This window comes from Gossypium hirsutum, chromosome A06, assembly GCF_007990345.1.
Source record: "Gossypium hirsutum isolate 1008001.06 chromosome A06, Gossypium_hirsutum_v2.1, whole genome shotgun sequence".
NCBI classification, from domain to species: domain Eukaryota; kingdom Viridiplantae; phylum Streptophyta; class Magnoliopsida; order Malvales; family Malvaceae; genus Gossypium; species Gossypium hirsutum.
In genome coordinates, this window is record NC_053429.1 from 18,981,041 (window position 1) to 18,996,522 (window position 15,482).

The 15,482-nt window shown below is 38.5% G+C and overlaps 1 non-coding gene across 1 annotated transcript; it reads left to right on the top strand.

The window, feature by feature from the left end:
• The first annotated feature begins 903 nt into the window (after positions 1-903).
• On the top strand, positions 904-1,009 carry LOC121231471 (small nucleolar RNA R71). Its single transcript, XR_005929530.1, has one exon. It is a non-coding gene; the product is annotated as a small nucleolar RNA R71 (small nucleolar RNA).
• Positions 1,010-15,482: the final 14,473 nt, after the last annotated feature.

The following is a 15,482-nucleotide window of genomic DNA, read 5'->3' on the forward strand; positions in this document are numbered from 1 at the left end:
GCGGTCTTTCTTTAACTTTGCTAGATATGGGATTGGAAGTTTATATTCCTTTGGCATTGAATTGTCATTGTTTTCGGGTTTTACCTCCTCTCCTTCGGTTCTGTCAGCTTCTTGTGGTGGCTTCTTTTCAGATTCAGCTAACACTTTCCCATTCCTAAATGTAACTGCTTTCACATGCTCTTTTGGGTTGGGTTCGGTATTACTAGGTAAACTTCCTAGCGGTCTCTCTGAAATCATCTTAGCCAGCTGTCCAATTTGATTCTTGAGCCCTTGGATCGATGCTTACTGATTTTTAAGTGCAGTTTCAGTGTTCTGAAAACGGGTTTCTGCTACTAAAATAAATTTTGTAATCATCTCCTCAAGGTTCGGCTTTTTCTCTTGCTGGTAAGGTTGTTTTTGGAAGCTTAGAAGGGGTGGTGCTCTCTAATTCCCTTGGCCTCCCTATGAGAAACTTGGGTGGTTCCTCCAACCTGTATTGTAAGTGTTACTATAAGGATTATTTTAACGTCGAGGATTATATTACCCATATAATTTAATTGCTCGTTTTTCATGTTGTGGCCATAGGGTGGGTATTCTGAATTGCTCGATCCACCTCTACTTGCTTCACATTGCATTACTGGGTGAACCTGTGAAGAACCAAGTAAACCATCAATTTTCCTATTCAAAAGTTCTACCTGAATAGAGAGCATAGTAATCGAATCGACATTAAAAATGCCGGCTACTTTCGTCAACTTTGTCCTTATGACTTGCCACTGATAATTATTCAATAACATCTCTTCTATAAATTTATAAACCTCTTTAGGTGTCTTATTATTAATTTTCCTACCAGCAGCTGCGTCAATCATCTGTCTAGTCAACTAATTCAGACCGTTGCAAAAAGTCTACACTTGTAGCCATAGAGGTAACCCATGGTGAGGCATCTTCTCAATAGATCCTTGTATCTCTCCCATGCATCATAGAGTGTTTCTAGATCCATCTGCACAAAAGAAGAGATATCATTCCTCAATTTAGCCATTTTAGCTGGTGAAAAATATTTAAGTAAGAATTTTTCGGTCATTTGTTCCCAAGTTGTGATTGACCCTCGTGGTAATGAGTTCAACCACTGTTTAGCTTTGTTCCTCAATGAAAAGGGAAACAACCGAAGACGAATGGCATCATCAAAAACGACATTGATCATAAAAGTGTCGCAAAACTCCAGAAAATTAGCCAAATGAGTGTTTGGATCCTCGTCCTGCAAACCATCAAACTGAACAAACCGTTGTATCATTTGAATTGTGTTAGGTTTTATTTCAAAATTATTTGCAGCAATAGCAGGTCTAACTATACTCAATTCGGCTCCTGTTAAAGTAGGTTTAGTATAATCATACATAGTACAAGGAGCAGGATTCTGATTTATTGGATCTGCAGCAACCACAGGAGGAAGCTGATTATTCTGATTGTCGGCCATCTCCTCGGTTGTGTTATGCATATCGTCCTCTTGTCCTTCCTCTATGTGTCTTAGGCTTCACCTTATTTCTCTTCGGTTTCTGCGAGCTGTGCTTTCAATCTTACTATAAAAGTAATGGTCCCGACGGGTTTCTTCTAGTCATAAACTATAAAAATCTGCCAGAAGAAAATAAAAGAAAATTTAGTAAAATTAAAAAGACTAAAATTTAAATTGCAATAAAATAAATGGCTAAAGTAATGCAAATTAAGTGTTCCTAATATTTTAGTTCCCCGGTAACGGCGCCAAAAATTTGGTGTAATGTCTCATGATAAGTTCTATATTTATGATTGATCGTACTTGAAAACTAACTATTATCACGATGAAGGCAAGCGCACCTATTGAACAGTAGTATAGTTTATAGCAAGACCAGAATGTCGAACCCACAGGAACTAAAAGTACTAGTATTAACTTTCTTTTTATTACCTAGACTAAAAATAAGGGGATTTGCTTTATCTAAACTAATTAACTAAACTAAGAATGCCCATGAAGAAAATTGGGGAAATAATTTTGGGAAAACTGATTGATTTGGACAATACCCAAGGAAAAATTCACCTAGACTTCACTTGTCACTTGACTCTAAATTAGACGATTTATTCACTTGACTTGATCCGTAGAAATCCCTAATTTATATTATCATCTATCTCGAGACTAACAGCGTCTAACCCTAGGTTGATTAATTGAAATATCTTTCTAATTAAAATGCCTAGTGTTCTATTAACACGATCTATAGATTCCCTTATTAGGTTTGACCCTAATCCGGTAGATTTATGTCACCCTATGTCTAGGAGTGCAATCAATTCCGCTTAATTATGCTAGATCTACTCTTAGACAGGGACTTTTACTCCTCTGAATAAGCACATCAATACTTGAATCAATATCCTGGAATATTAAAGCAAGAATTAAGAACACATAATTAAGAACAAATCAAGTATTTATCATATAATTCAGAAAATAATAACAAGATCCGTCTTAGGTTTCATTCCCCTTAGGTATTTAGGGGATTTAGTTCATAAGTGTAAAAGGAAACATCTCAGAAGAAGAATAATAACAAAACATAAAGAAAACCCAAAAACCCCTGAAGGAAATTGAAGGGGGATCTTCAGTCTTGAAGAAGAATCCGGCTTCTGAGATGGATCAATCGACTTTCTTCGATTAATTCCTTGCCTCCTACTCCCTGTGTCCTTTCTAGGTACCTCCTGGGGTGTTTATATAGCTTTAGAATGCTTCAAAATCCTCAAGAGTGGCCTTTTCCGAATAGGACTAGACTCTGGCTTAATAGGGACACGCCTGTATGAGGTGGCTTAGGTCGTGTTTAGAGTCTGCTAAATAGACACGGCCGTGTGGTATGGCTTAGGCTGTGTTGTAATCTATTAAATAGACACATGTGTGTGGACTACTCATGAGAGGAAGTCCACGCCGTGTTGATTTCCCACGTTGACCCATTTTCTCCGTTTTTGGCCCGTTTCTCGCTCTTTTTACTCTCCTAGGCTCACCTAAGTATAAAACATGAACTTAAAGGATTAGGAGCATTGAATTCCACAAATCTGTTGATAATTCATCCAAAAAATATGCTAAGCATGGGATAAAAATATGTATAAATTTTGATTTATCAAGTACAAAATGTGGCGACTAGTCGATTTAGTCGATTTAGTCGATTTGCTTGGCTTTCCCCCGGTCTAGGCTCGGATTCGGTATTTCTTGATCTATAATAGAAAAATGTACTTATTTAGTCACTAATTAAAATTAGGCAATCAAAAATTCATATCTTTGGTAAAACGACCATTTTGCCCCTAGACTTTGACAAAATGACCATTTTACCCCTAGGCTCAAAAATTAATTTTTATCGAATTTCTTCTTATCTTAAGTCTAGCCGAACCCTTTTTACTCTTATAGCAACTCCAAATTCCCACTATATCACACATTTATCATCTATTTTACAACTTATGCAAAATTGTCCTTTTAGGTGTTTTCATGCTAACATCTTTCACAAAAGTTGTTTATTAGACGCCCAAGACTCATTTTCTTCCTTAAAAACTCAACAAACATTACAAATCTTTCCATTTCAAAACCCTAAACTCTTAATCATTTTGCAAAATGGTACCATCATTTGAAAGCTCATGCTTCAATGGTCTCAAAAATGTAAAAATCATCAAGAAAAACTATCAAAATCACTTACTTGTGAGAGGAAGAAGTTGTTGAAATTTTTGAAGCTCAAAACCCTTAACAATGACTAAAAAATCGATGGAAATGAAGAGAGAATGAAAGAAAAAGATGATAGCTAGCCTTAGGTATTATTGTATTACACCTTATGTCATCAAAATTACCTAATGTTGACTTTTCAACATTTTTCTCTCTATGGCCGGCCAAGCTATCACAATAGGGTCTAATTGCCCTTTAAAGACCCCCAATATTCATTCTCTAGCTATTTGGCAACTTTAGCTATCAAAATAGGACTTTTGCATTTTATGCGATATAGTCATTTTCACAATTGGGCTTACAAACGTCACAATTAACTCACCAAATTTTTCATGCACTCTTAAAAACATGCTATAACATATAAATAATTATATAATAATTTATCCGATTCTATATTTTTGGTCTTGAGACCACTATTCTGACTAGGACCTAAATTAGACTGTTACATTTCTCCTCCCTTAGGGATTTTCGTCCCCGAAAATCTTACCGGCGAATAAGTTTGGGTACTGATCTCTCATGGATTACTCGGGTTCTCATGTGACTTCTTCAGTGTAGCATGGACACATGAAATACGTCCTGAACCTTTTCCAACTCTGGTGGTAAACCCAATCGATAGGCAACTGATCCTACTCTCTCGATAACCTCATAAGGTCCTATGAAACGAGGACTCAACTTGCCTCTCCTACCAAATCTGAGGACTTTCCTCCACGGGGATACTTTTAAAAATACCTTATCGCCACCTTGAAACTCAATTTCCTTTCGTTTCAAATCCGCATAGGATTTCTGTCTATCCAAGGCGGCCTTCAAGCAGTCACAAATCACTTTGACTTTCTCTTCAGTCTCTTTGATTAAATCAACCCCGTGAATCTGACTCTCTCTGAGCTCGACACTTTTTCCCACACAAAGCGTCATAAGGCGCCATTTTCAGACTTGTCTGATAAATGCTATTGTAAGCAAATTCAACCAATGGCAAGCACCTTTCCCCACTACCTTCAAACTCGAGAATACAACACTGCAACATGTCTTCTAAAATCTGAATCACTCTTTCCGACTGGCCATCGGCTTACAGGTGAAATGCCGTGCTAAAACTCAACTTTATTCTTAATGCCTCTTGTAACTTTTTCCAAAACCTTGAGGTATGTCTCGAGTCCCTATCTGAAACAATCGACAAGGGCATCCCATGTAGTCTCACAATCTCGAAAACATACAACTCAGCCAATATCTCAAGGGATTAGTCGGTACGCACTTGTATAAAATGTGTCGACTTTGGTAGCCTATCCACAACAACCCAAACAACACCCTTTTTCTTCGGGGTTATCGGCAAACCCATCACAAAATCCATGATAATTCGATCCCACTTCCACTCTTGGACTGTTATAGGTTGAAGTAGGCCCGAAGGTACTTGGTGTTCAGCCTTCACTTGCTGACGCACAAGACACTTGGAAACGAACTCTGAAATATCTGTTTTCATCCCTGACCACCAATACATTTTCTTCAGGTCATTGTACATTTTTACACTACCCGGATGGACGGACAAACAACCTCTATGTGCTTTACGCAGAATCTTCTAAATAAGCTCATTGCCCTTGGGTACACAAACTCTATTTTTTAACATTAAACATCCATCAACACCAATACAAAACTCAGATTCATACTCCATCTCACACTGAGTCATCTTAGCTTGCGACTCCTTACCATCTTTCTGAGCCTCATGGATCTCTTGTAAAAATGTCGTTCTAGCTCTCAACTCTGCTAGGATAGAACCATCGCTAGACATAGCCAACTAAGTATTCATGGCTCTCAAGGTGAACAATAACTTTCTACTCAAGGCGTCAGTGACTACATTTACCTTTCCCGGGTGATAGTCAATTATCAGCTCATAATCCTTTATTAACTCTAGCCACCTTTGTTACCATAGATTCAATTCCTTCTGCGTCAATAAATACTTGAGACTTTTGTGGTCAGTGAATAATCGACATTTCTCTCCATACAAATGGTGCCTCCAAATCTTCAATGCTAACACGATGGCAGCCAACTCTAAATCGTGTGTCGAGTAATTTTCCTCATGTAGTTTTAGCTGTCTTGAGGCATAGGCTATAACCTTGTCTTCTTGAATAAGCAGGCACCCTAAACCATTCAAGAAGGCATCGCTTTATATCACAAATTCCTTATCCGACTCCGGTTGAACTAACACTGGGGCTTCGGTCAACAAAACTTTTAATTGCTCGAAACTCTGTTGGCACTTTTCTGTCCATTCGAAGTTGACATCTTTTTGCAGCAGTCTTGTCATCGGGGTAGCTATCATAGAGAATCTGTTTACAAACTGCCTATAATATCCGGCCAAACCCAAAAAGCTTCGGACCTCTGTCACATTCTTCGGTGGTTTCCATTCAACAATAGCCGAGATTTTGCTTGGGTCAACTCTAATCCTGTCACCCGACACAATATGTCCTAGAAATCCAACCTCCTTAAGCAAGAATTCACGCTTACTAAACTTGGACTACAATTGTTTGTCTCTCAGGGTTTGTAATACAGTCCTCAAATGCTTCGCGTGCTCACTCTCATCACGCGAGTAAATCAATATGTCATCGATAAAGACCATCACGAACTTATCCAAATATGATCGAAAAATGCAATTCATCAAATTCATAAGCACCGTCAGGGCATTAGTCAATCCAAAGGGCATGACGAGGAACTCATAATGCCTATATCTTGTCCAAAACGCAGTCTTTGATACATCTTGCTCTTTCACCCTGAACTGGTAGTATCTTGACCTCAGGTCAATCTTGGAAAATACAGTGGCTCCCTTTAACTTATCAAATAGGTCATCGATCCTTGGCAAAGGATACTTGTTCTTCACTGTTACCTTATTGAGCTGTCTATAGTTGATACATAACCTCATCGACCCATCTTTCTTTTTTACAAAGAGCACTAGAGCACCTCAAGGGGAAAAGCTCAATCTCGCAAAGCCCTTATCAGTTAACTCTTATAGTTGAGTTTTCAACTCCTTTAACTCCGTAGGAGCCATCCTATACAGGGCAATCAAGATGGGTGTCGTATCAGGGAACAACTCGATTCCAAACTCAACTTCCCTCACTGGAGGTAATCCGGGTAATTCCTCTAGAAACACGTCTATAAACTCACAAACCACTGGTACCGATTCAATCTTCGATTCAGACACTTGCTTATTCAGCACAAAAGTGAGATAAGCCTCATATCCTTTTCTCAAATATTTCTCAACAGTCAAAGACGATACTATTACAGGCAATTCATCCGACTCAACTGGTCCAACCCGAAAAATAATTCCATCTTCACATTTCAACTCAATAACTTTTCTCCCACAGTCCACTACAACACTATGAGAAGTCAACCAATCCATCCCAAGGATTACTTCAAATTCATTAAACGACAATAACATCAAGTTAGCCGGAAAACAATGACCCCTAATTATCAAAGGACAATTTCTACACACTTGGTCTACTAGCACATATCTACCCAATGGGTTGGACACTTTTATCACAAACTCAGTGGACTCTACTATCATGTTCATACGAGGTATCAATTCCATACAAATATAAGAGTGGGTAGACCCCGGGTTAATTAAAGCAACAACAGATATTTCATGGATAGAAATGGTACTCATGATCACGTCGGGAGACTTTCCCTCTTCACGGGCATGAATAGCGTAAGTCCTTGCAGGTGCTTTGCCCTCGGACCTCACTGCAGCATCTATTAGCGCACCTCTACTAGCAGCCCTGCTTTCGGGATTCTTTTATGGTTTACCCCTTAAAGGAGCACTACTTACCTTCGTTTCTTGCTTTTTCTCTCTCTCTCTTCCATTTCAGGACAGTCTCGAATAAAATGTTCTAATGATCCACACTTAAAACAACCCCTTTCATTCCCCCGGCAGTCGCCGAAGTGACGCTTACCACATTGCGAACATTCTGACCTATTCAACTGAGCACTACCGACACTCGCAATAAAAGTGGTCTGGGCTCTAGGAGTTGTGTTCTGTCGGTTCTGGTTTCTATTTGAAAACCCCACCGAAGCATTCGATTGGGTAGCGAATTCCTTCGATCTATTAGATGAGGACTGAAGTGATTTCCCCATCTATCTCCTCTTTGAATCTCATGATTCAATAGCCATTTTCCTTCTCTCTTTTACCAGCTCTTCTGCCTTGCATGCTCTCTCAATGAGTTCCACAAATTCTCTTAGCTCTAAAATATGAAAAAATACTTGGATATCCTTATTTAGACCATCCTCAAACATTTTATACATGGTAGCTTCAGTGGATATATACTCACGCGCATACTTACTAAGTTTCACAAATTCACGTTCATACTCTGTCACAGTCTTACTACCTTGCTTCAACTCTAGAAATTCCTTCCTTTTCTGGTCTATGAACCTCTAGCTAATGTACTTCTTTTGAAACTCTTCCTGGAAGAATTCCTAAGTTACTCTCTCTCTCGGTACCACAGACACTTCCACCACTGGTAGGCCAAATCTCTCAAGAGTGATACTGCACACTTCATGCACTCTTCAGGCATGCACGACAATTCATCAAATACCCTGACGGTATTCTCTAACCAAAACTCTGCTTTCTCCGGGTCGTCATCTAAATTAGCCCGGAATTCCTCGGCCCCTTGCTTCCTAATCTTATCTACCGGAGGCTTCTCTCTCCTGATCAAGTCCACACCTTGCGGAGCTACTGGGGCATACTGAGGAATCGGATGAGATGGGGGAGGTGGAGTGTTCAGATTCGCACAAACGAACTCCGTATACCAAGCATCCATCATTCAGAGGTAGGCTTCTCTAGCCCCTCCATCTTGACCCATAGTCACAGGCTCACTCTAAACTGGCGCGGTCCCTTCGGCGGGAGCCGGCGCGTCACTCTCTACATCATCCGCCGTAGCTCTATCAGAATCCATTTACTATAAGAAAATACAATTTATAATCGTCAGAAGTCGTTACACTATCAATATACAGTTATGGCATACATAGCTAGACTCGTACTCTCACTAGGCTAGTCTTAGGACCGACTAAACCATAGCTCTGATACCACTAAATGTAACACCTCATACCCATAACCCACACCGGAGCAAAATACGAGGCATTACCTAACTCGATCTCATGCACACAAAAGTTCCCCAAGTCACCGAAACTTGATCCAAATTAGATTTTTTTTTTAATTTCTTCTTTAAACTTATTATTATGGGCCTATGAGCCCCAAATCGACCATTGAAAACTATTCAGGATCAACTTGGGTCCTTAAACCATCTATAGAAAATTTGACTTTGAAATAGGGCACAAGCCCATGTAGAAGGGCAACACGCCCGTGTAGCCATTTCAACATGGTCGTGTTGATGGCCCGTGTGGCTCACACGACCTGGGTAATATAGGAACACGCCCGTGTCCTCCACCTGTATGGAATTAATTCTAAATATACACCTACAGGGGTTTTCACACGGCCTAGCTCACTCCTGTGTTCCTAGCCCGTGTCCATTATACGGCCATGACACGCCAGTGTCCTAGCCCGTGTGTAAAGACATAGACATTCTGTTTCTGACGTCAGCATCCCCAAAATGTCACACAGCCAAGGCACACGCCCGTGTGCTAGACCGTGTCCCTCACACGGTTGAGACACATGACCGTGTCTCTTCCCGTGTGTTTACTGTCATGCATACTGACTTGAAATTTTTACGTGTAGGGGACACACGGCCGGACCATACGCCCATGGGGCAAACCGTGTGTCACACACGACCTAGACACACGCCCGTGTGTCTACCCGTGTGGACGATATAATGCTATTTACCAAGCCTCTTTGCCACCCTTACTTACACAACCTACACAAAAGTAACCAAACCAATACAAGAATAACTTATTTAAACCAATCAGCCATAATAGACTACATATCAATTAAGCAATTACTCACTCATGAGAGTAACTTCATTTGCATATATCAAAATGAATATTTTCCATCATTCAAGGCTTAATACAAAATGAAGGGTTTTCAACCCAAGCCAACACATTTGGTCAATTCTCATAATACATAATACATAAATAAATATACAACATAACTTTACCATTCATCCACAAGTATCATAATACATAAGTTGCATAAGCAAAACTTACTCATCAATATTCAATACACCTCAATAGCATATATTGAGCTCACATTTCATACATACCATATCGGTACCTGTGCCACTCACAACACGGTTATACTTTCCTTGTTAACTTTAAATCATACTTTCACCGTTGAACCATTCGGAATATTATTGGATACTCATTTAGCCTCAAACATGGGGTCAGGTGCCGATGCCATGTCCTAGACATGGTCTTACACAAGCTTTAGCATATCTGTGCCGATGCCATGTCCCAGACATGGTCTTACACTGACACATCACGTAACCGATGCATGTCCCAGACATGTCTTACACTAGCACTCGTCTCAATGCCGATGCCATGTCCCATACATGGTCTTACATTGGCTCTCATAATGTGGCCGATGCATGTCCTAGACATGTCTTACACTAGCCCACACAAGTGATCCAAACGTCATGGCATGAATATCCGATTTATTTCCAAAGGTTAAATCGAGAATTCTACTATCTCTATTCTCATCACGTTTTCTCATTTCCACAATCAAGAAATTTATGCTATAATAATTTCAATACAATTCAAATATGTATATTATTAATGTAGTTGTACTATTTATATACAACTTACCTCGGATTACAAAATGTGGCGACTTGTCGATTTAGTCGATTTGCTTAGCTTTCCCCCAGTTTAGGTTCAGATTCTTATTTCTTGATCTATAATAGCAAAATGTACTTATTTAGTCACTAATTAAAATTAGGCATTCGAAAATTCATATCTTTGGTAAAACAACTATTTTGCCCCTAAACTTTGACAAAATGACCATTTTGCCCCTAGGCTCGAAAATTAATTTTTATCAAATTTCTTCTTATCTTAAGTCTAGCCGAACCCTTTTTACTCTTATAGCAACTCCAAATTCCCACTATATCACACATTTATCATCTATTTTACAACTTATGCAAAATAGTCCTTTTAGGTGTTTCATGCTAACACATTTCACAAAAGTTGTTTATTAGACACCCAAAACTCATTTTCTTCCTTAAAAACTCAGAAAAAATTACAAATATTTCCATGGAAAAACCCTAAACTCTTAATCATTTTGCAAAATAGTACCCTCATTTGAAAGCTCATGCTTCAAGGGTCTCAAAAATGTAAAAATCATCAAGAAAAACTATTAAAATCACTTACTTGTGAGAGGAATAAGCTCCTGAAATTTTTGAAGCTCAAAACCCTTAAAAATGGTTGAAAATCGATGGAAATAAAGAGAGAATGAAAGAAAAAGATGATAGCTAGCCTTAGGTATTATTGTATTACACATTATGTCATCAAAATTACCTAATGTTGACTTTTCAACATTTTTCTCTCCATGGCCGGCCAAGCTATCACAATAGGGTCTAATTGCCCTTTAAAGACCCCCAATATTCATTCTCTATCTATTTGACACCTTTAGCTATCAAAATTGGACTTTTGCATTTTATGCGATTTAGTCCTTTTCACAATTGGGCTCACAAACGTCACAATTAACTCACCAAATCCTTCATGCATTTTTAAAAACATGCTATAACATCTAAATAATTACAAAATAATTTATCAGACTCCAGATTTGTGGTCCCGAGACCACTATTCTGACTAGGCCCTAAATCGGGTTGTTACATGTGTCATCACCCGTGTAACTCACTAAGTTGCCACAGACGTTTGTGTGCCAAGCTGTGTGCTAGGCCATGTAACTCTCTGAGTTGCCACACAGGCCCATGTGCTAGGCCGTGTAACTCACTGAGTTCAAACACTAAGAAAATTCAAATGACACACGGCCATGTGATAGCCCGGGTCCTAGGTCGTATGAACCCAAGATTTACCTAAAAATCAAGCCATTTCAAGTTCAATTCATCCATAACTAACCATTCCATTTGGGCACACATTCAAGGGTTTAAACATCATTCAAACACTCATAATGTAACACCCCGTACCCGAGACCGTTGCCGGAGTCAGACACGAGGGGTTCACAGACTAAATTCGCTTACTATCGCAGTCCATTTTAAAAATTTCCAGGCAGTTGGCTAACTGCGTCACTGTCACCTTAAAAATCATATCTTGAGTTTCACAACTCGAAAATCAGTTTCGTAATTTTTCCCTGAAACTAGACTCATATGACCATCTACATATTTTTTTCTAGAATTTTTGGTCTGTCCAATTAGTACAGTTTATTAGTCAAAGTCTCCCATGTTACAGGGATCGACTACACTGACCTTTGTGCATTACGACTTGGATATCTCCCTGTACAGGGCTTCAATGCTGATGCCGTTTGTTTCTATAGAAACTAGACTCAAAGAGGAATCTATTCATATATGGAATGACTTCTAATTATCTCTGGTTAATTTATAATTAATTTCCAAAGTCGGAACAGGGAATCCAGAAACCGTTCTGGCCCTGTCTCACGAGAACCTGAATATCTCTTAACATACTATCCATATGATCATTTTGTTACTTTCCTATGAAAATAGATTCATCAAGGTTCGTTTACATAATTTATTCACTATTTAATTCCATTCCTACTATTTTTAGTGATTTTTCACATCCACATCACTGCTGCTGCCAGCATCTGTTTTTTTTAAGGTAAACTTTACCTATTTCATGATCCTCCATGGATCAACTAGAGTTTGTCATACATATTCCAAAAGTGATCAAGAATAACCCTTCCCATGGCTAACCGTTACCAACATTTCCATACCTCTCGATGGACAACATACAAAATGATTGTAATGCTATGATCAAAGTATATTTAAGCCATTTTCGCATGGCTATCCAAATTTACACAAAACCGAAGGGTACATGACCAACAACAAAAGGGTAGTCCTATACATGCCATTTCAAAGTTCAACCAAAATTGTACCAAAAGGGGGCTTTGATAGTGTGGGAGACTTCGACTTCCAAAAATCCCGAGTCCGATAGCTGAAGAACCAAAATCTATAAAACAGAGAATCAAAGAAACGGAGTAAGCATTAAATGCTTAGTAAGTTTTGAGCAAAGAATTTAGACACAACCAAAGTATAGCATTCATGTAGCTAAACAGATAATTTCATATGCACAAATTTTCAATATCATACTTACTTCACATTACCAACCCTTATATTCATACACAAAGATTAACTTAGCCAAAGGCCGGTAGCTCATTTATCAACTGAGTGAATACTTATTTGTAAGGGCTCAACTAATTCAAAGCACATACGAAACATACCTCAATGTTGGGATGTTACAAGCGTATTAACTGAAATTTTTTACAGCAAGATCGTTCATTCCCGAATCACGTACCTTCGGAATTTAACCGGATATAGCTACTCGTTCAAATGCCTTCGGGACATAGCCCGATTATAGTAACTCGCACAAATGCCTTCGGGACTTAACCCGGATTTAGTAACTCGCACCAATGCCTTCGGGCTTAGCCCAGAATTAGTAACTCGCACAAATGCCTTCGGATCTTAGTCCGGATATGGTCACTTAGCACAAAGCCTTCGGGACTTAGCCCGGACATCATTCGAATAACCATGCACATTTAACAATAAATCATGACACATTCGTATTTCATTTTCATTAGCAAAACTCAAACACAAGACACTTATCATTCTTGCAATTTCGGCTCAATAGCCACACACAAAGAGCATGATTTTGATTTGCTTAAAACATGATCTAATCAAATCATAATTTAAGCTCTATTACTCAAGAACTTACCTCGGATGTTGTCGAACGATTTCGATGGCTATTCGACCACTTTTTCCTTCCCTTTATCGGATTTAGATCCCCTTTGCTCTTGAGCTTAATTAAACAAATAAATTGATTTAATCATTTGAGCATCGAAAAGAGGAACACAAGGCACTTAGCCCATATTTATACATTAGACATTAAAGTCACATACATGTGAAATCATGCATCAACTCAACATATTAACCCACACTCCCTTTTAGCCGATTGTCCTAACCAAGATAAAGGCATCAATATGCTTGCCTCTAACCGAATGCATGCAACACTAATCTTCTCATGTGGCCGAGTATGCATGTATATGTTGAGGCCAATTATATGCTTAATACTTCCCACAAGTATGGTTACTTGTATTGGTTATATACCATTTTGTTTCAAGTTCAAAACTTGGCCCATACACATATATACACTAGTAAAGCATCCTCTCCCTTTCCATCAATTCAACACATGCATTACTCATTAATATACAAAAATTATATTCGGCCTTAGCACACAACTTGCTAGCCGATTCTTCTCCATCTAGCAACTAATGCACATATGTGCTCATTTGTTAGACTCTACTTCATCTAACAACAACCATATTTTCCCTTCTACTTCCTACCATGGCCAAATGCATCACAACACCATACCATTTCAATTTTTGGTCATGGTTAAACAAAGAACTTAATGTCTCACTCAAAAATGCTAAAAAGAAGATTCAAGAATCATCAATCCACCATCACATGCACCATTACAAAGCTTCACTTTTAGCATGCAAATGATATCAACACCAATCCACCTTGGCCGAATGTCATCTCCATGACATAGTAAAGATTTGAACCATGGGCTATTTAGAACTCAAGCTAACTACTAAAACATGCATGCATCTCATGGAACATCATCAAACATACCTTAGTCTATCAAACCACCATAGCCGATTTCCCCAAAGCTCTTTTTCCTTCTTTTTCTTTCTCCTATTCGGCCAAGAACAACATGAGAGCTTTTCTCTTCTTTTTTTTTGGTCATGCATGAGAATGATGAACACATTTTTTTCTATTTGTTTTCTTCCTTCAATTTCTTATTAGTTTATTGCCCATGCTTCTTATTTTATTCTTCCATTAACACAACATGTTTCATGACATGTTTTGCCCATCATCCCTTGTCATGTCCGGCCACTAGTACTTAAATGGGGGGAAAATTGACATGCAAGTCCACCCCTTTGATTACATGCACTATTAGGCCACTTGCATTTGCCTAGCACATTTCTAAATTTTCTCACATAAGTCCTATCAACTAAATTCACATGCAATTAACTAAATCGAAGCTTAAAACTTTCACACATTTATATTCACATATTTTAGGCAATAATTATCACATTCAAATAATTTGGTGACTCGGTCTAGCGGTCCCGAGACCGCTTTCCAACTAGGGTCACTTTAGGGCTGTCACACATAATCATGTCATTTCAAACACCCTAATTCATCTAACCAATATGCCATTCAAAGGCACTACAATATATCAAAACACCACTTACCAAAACATGTCAATATTACAAATTCCCAAGCATAACAACCTAGTTCAATTAACTACCATACATGACCATTTGCAAGTCATCAAAACATACCAAAAAAACCTTATTTACAAGCATTTAAAAGTGACCAATATTACCTATCTTGGTAACGCGTTAAAGTGCACCAAACCAACATAACTTTAAAAGCTTAAACATACCAAAACATACATTGCAAAGATCCGATACATACCATTATTAACCTTGACCAAATACTCAAAAACTAACAAAATGGTTGCTGGATAGTGTGATATGTCTCCGACGAACTTCCAACCAATTGAGCTTCCAAGAATCTAAAACAAAAAACAAAAGAAAGTAACTATGTAAGCAGCGAGTGCCTAGTAACCTCGTATGAAAACATAACTTACCATTTCATTTATACAATTCATAGATTAAGCATAA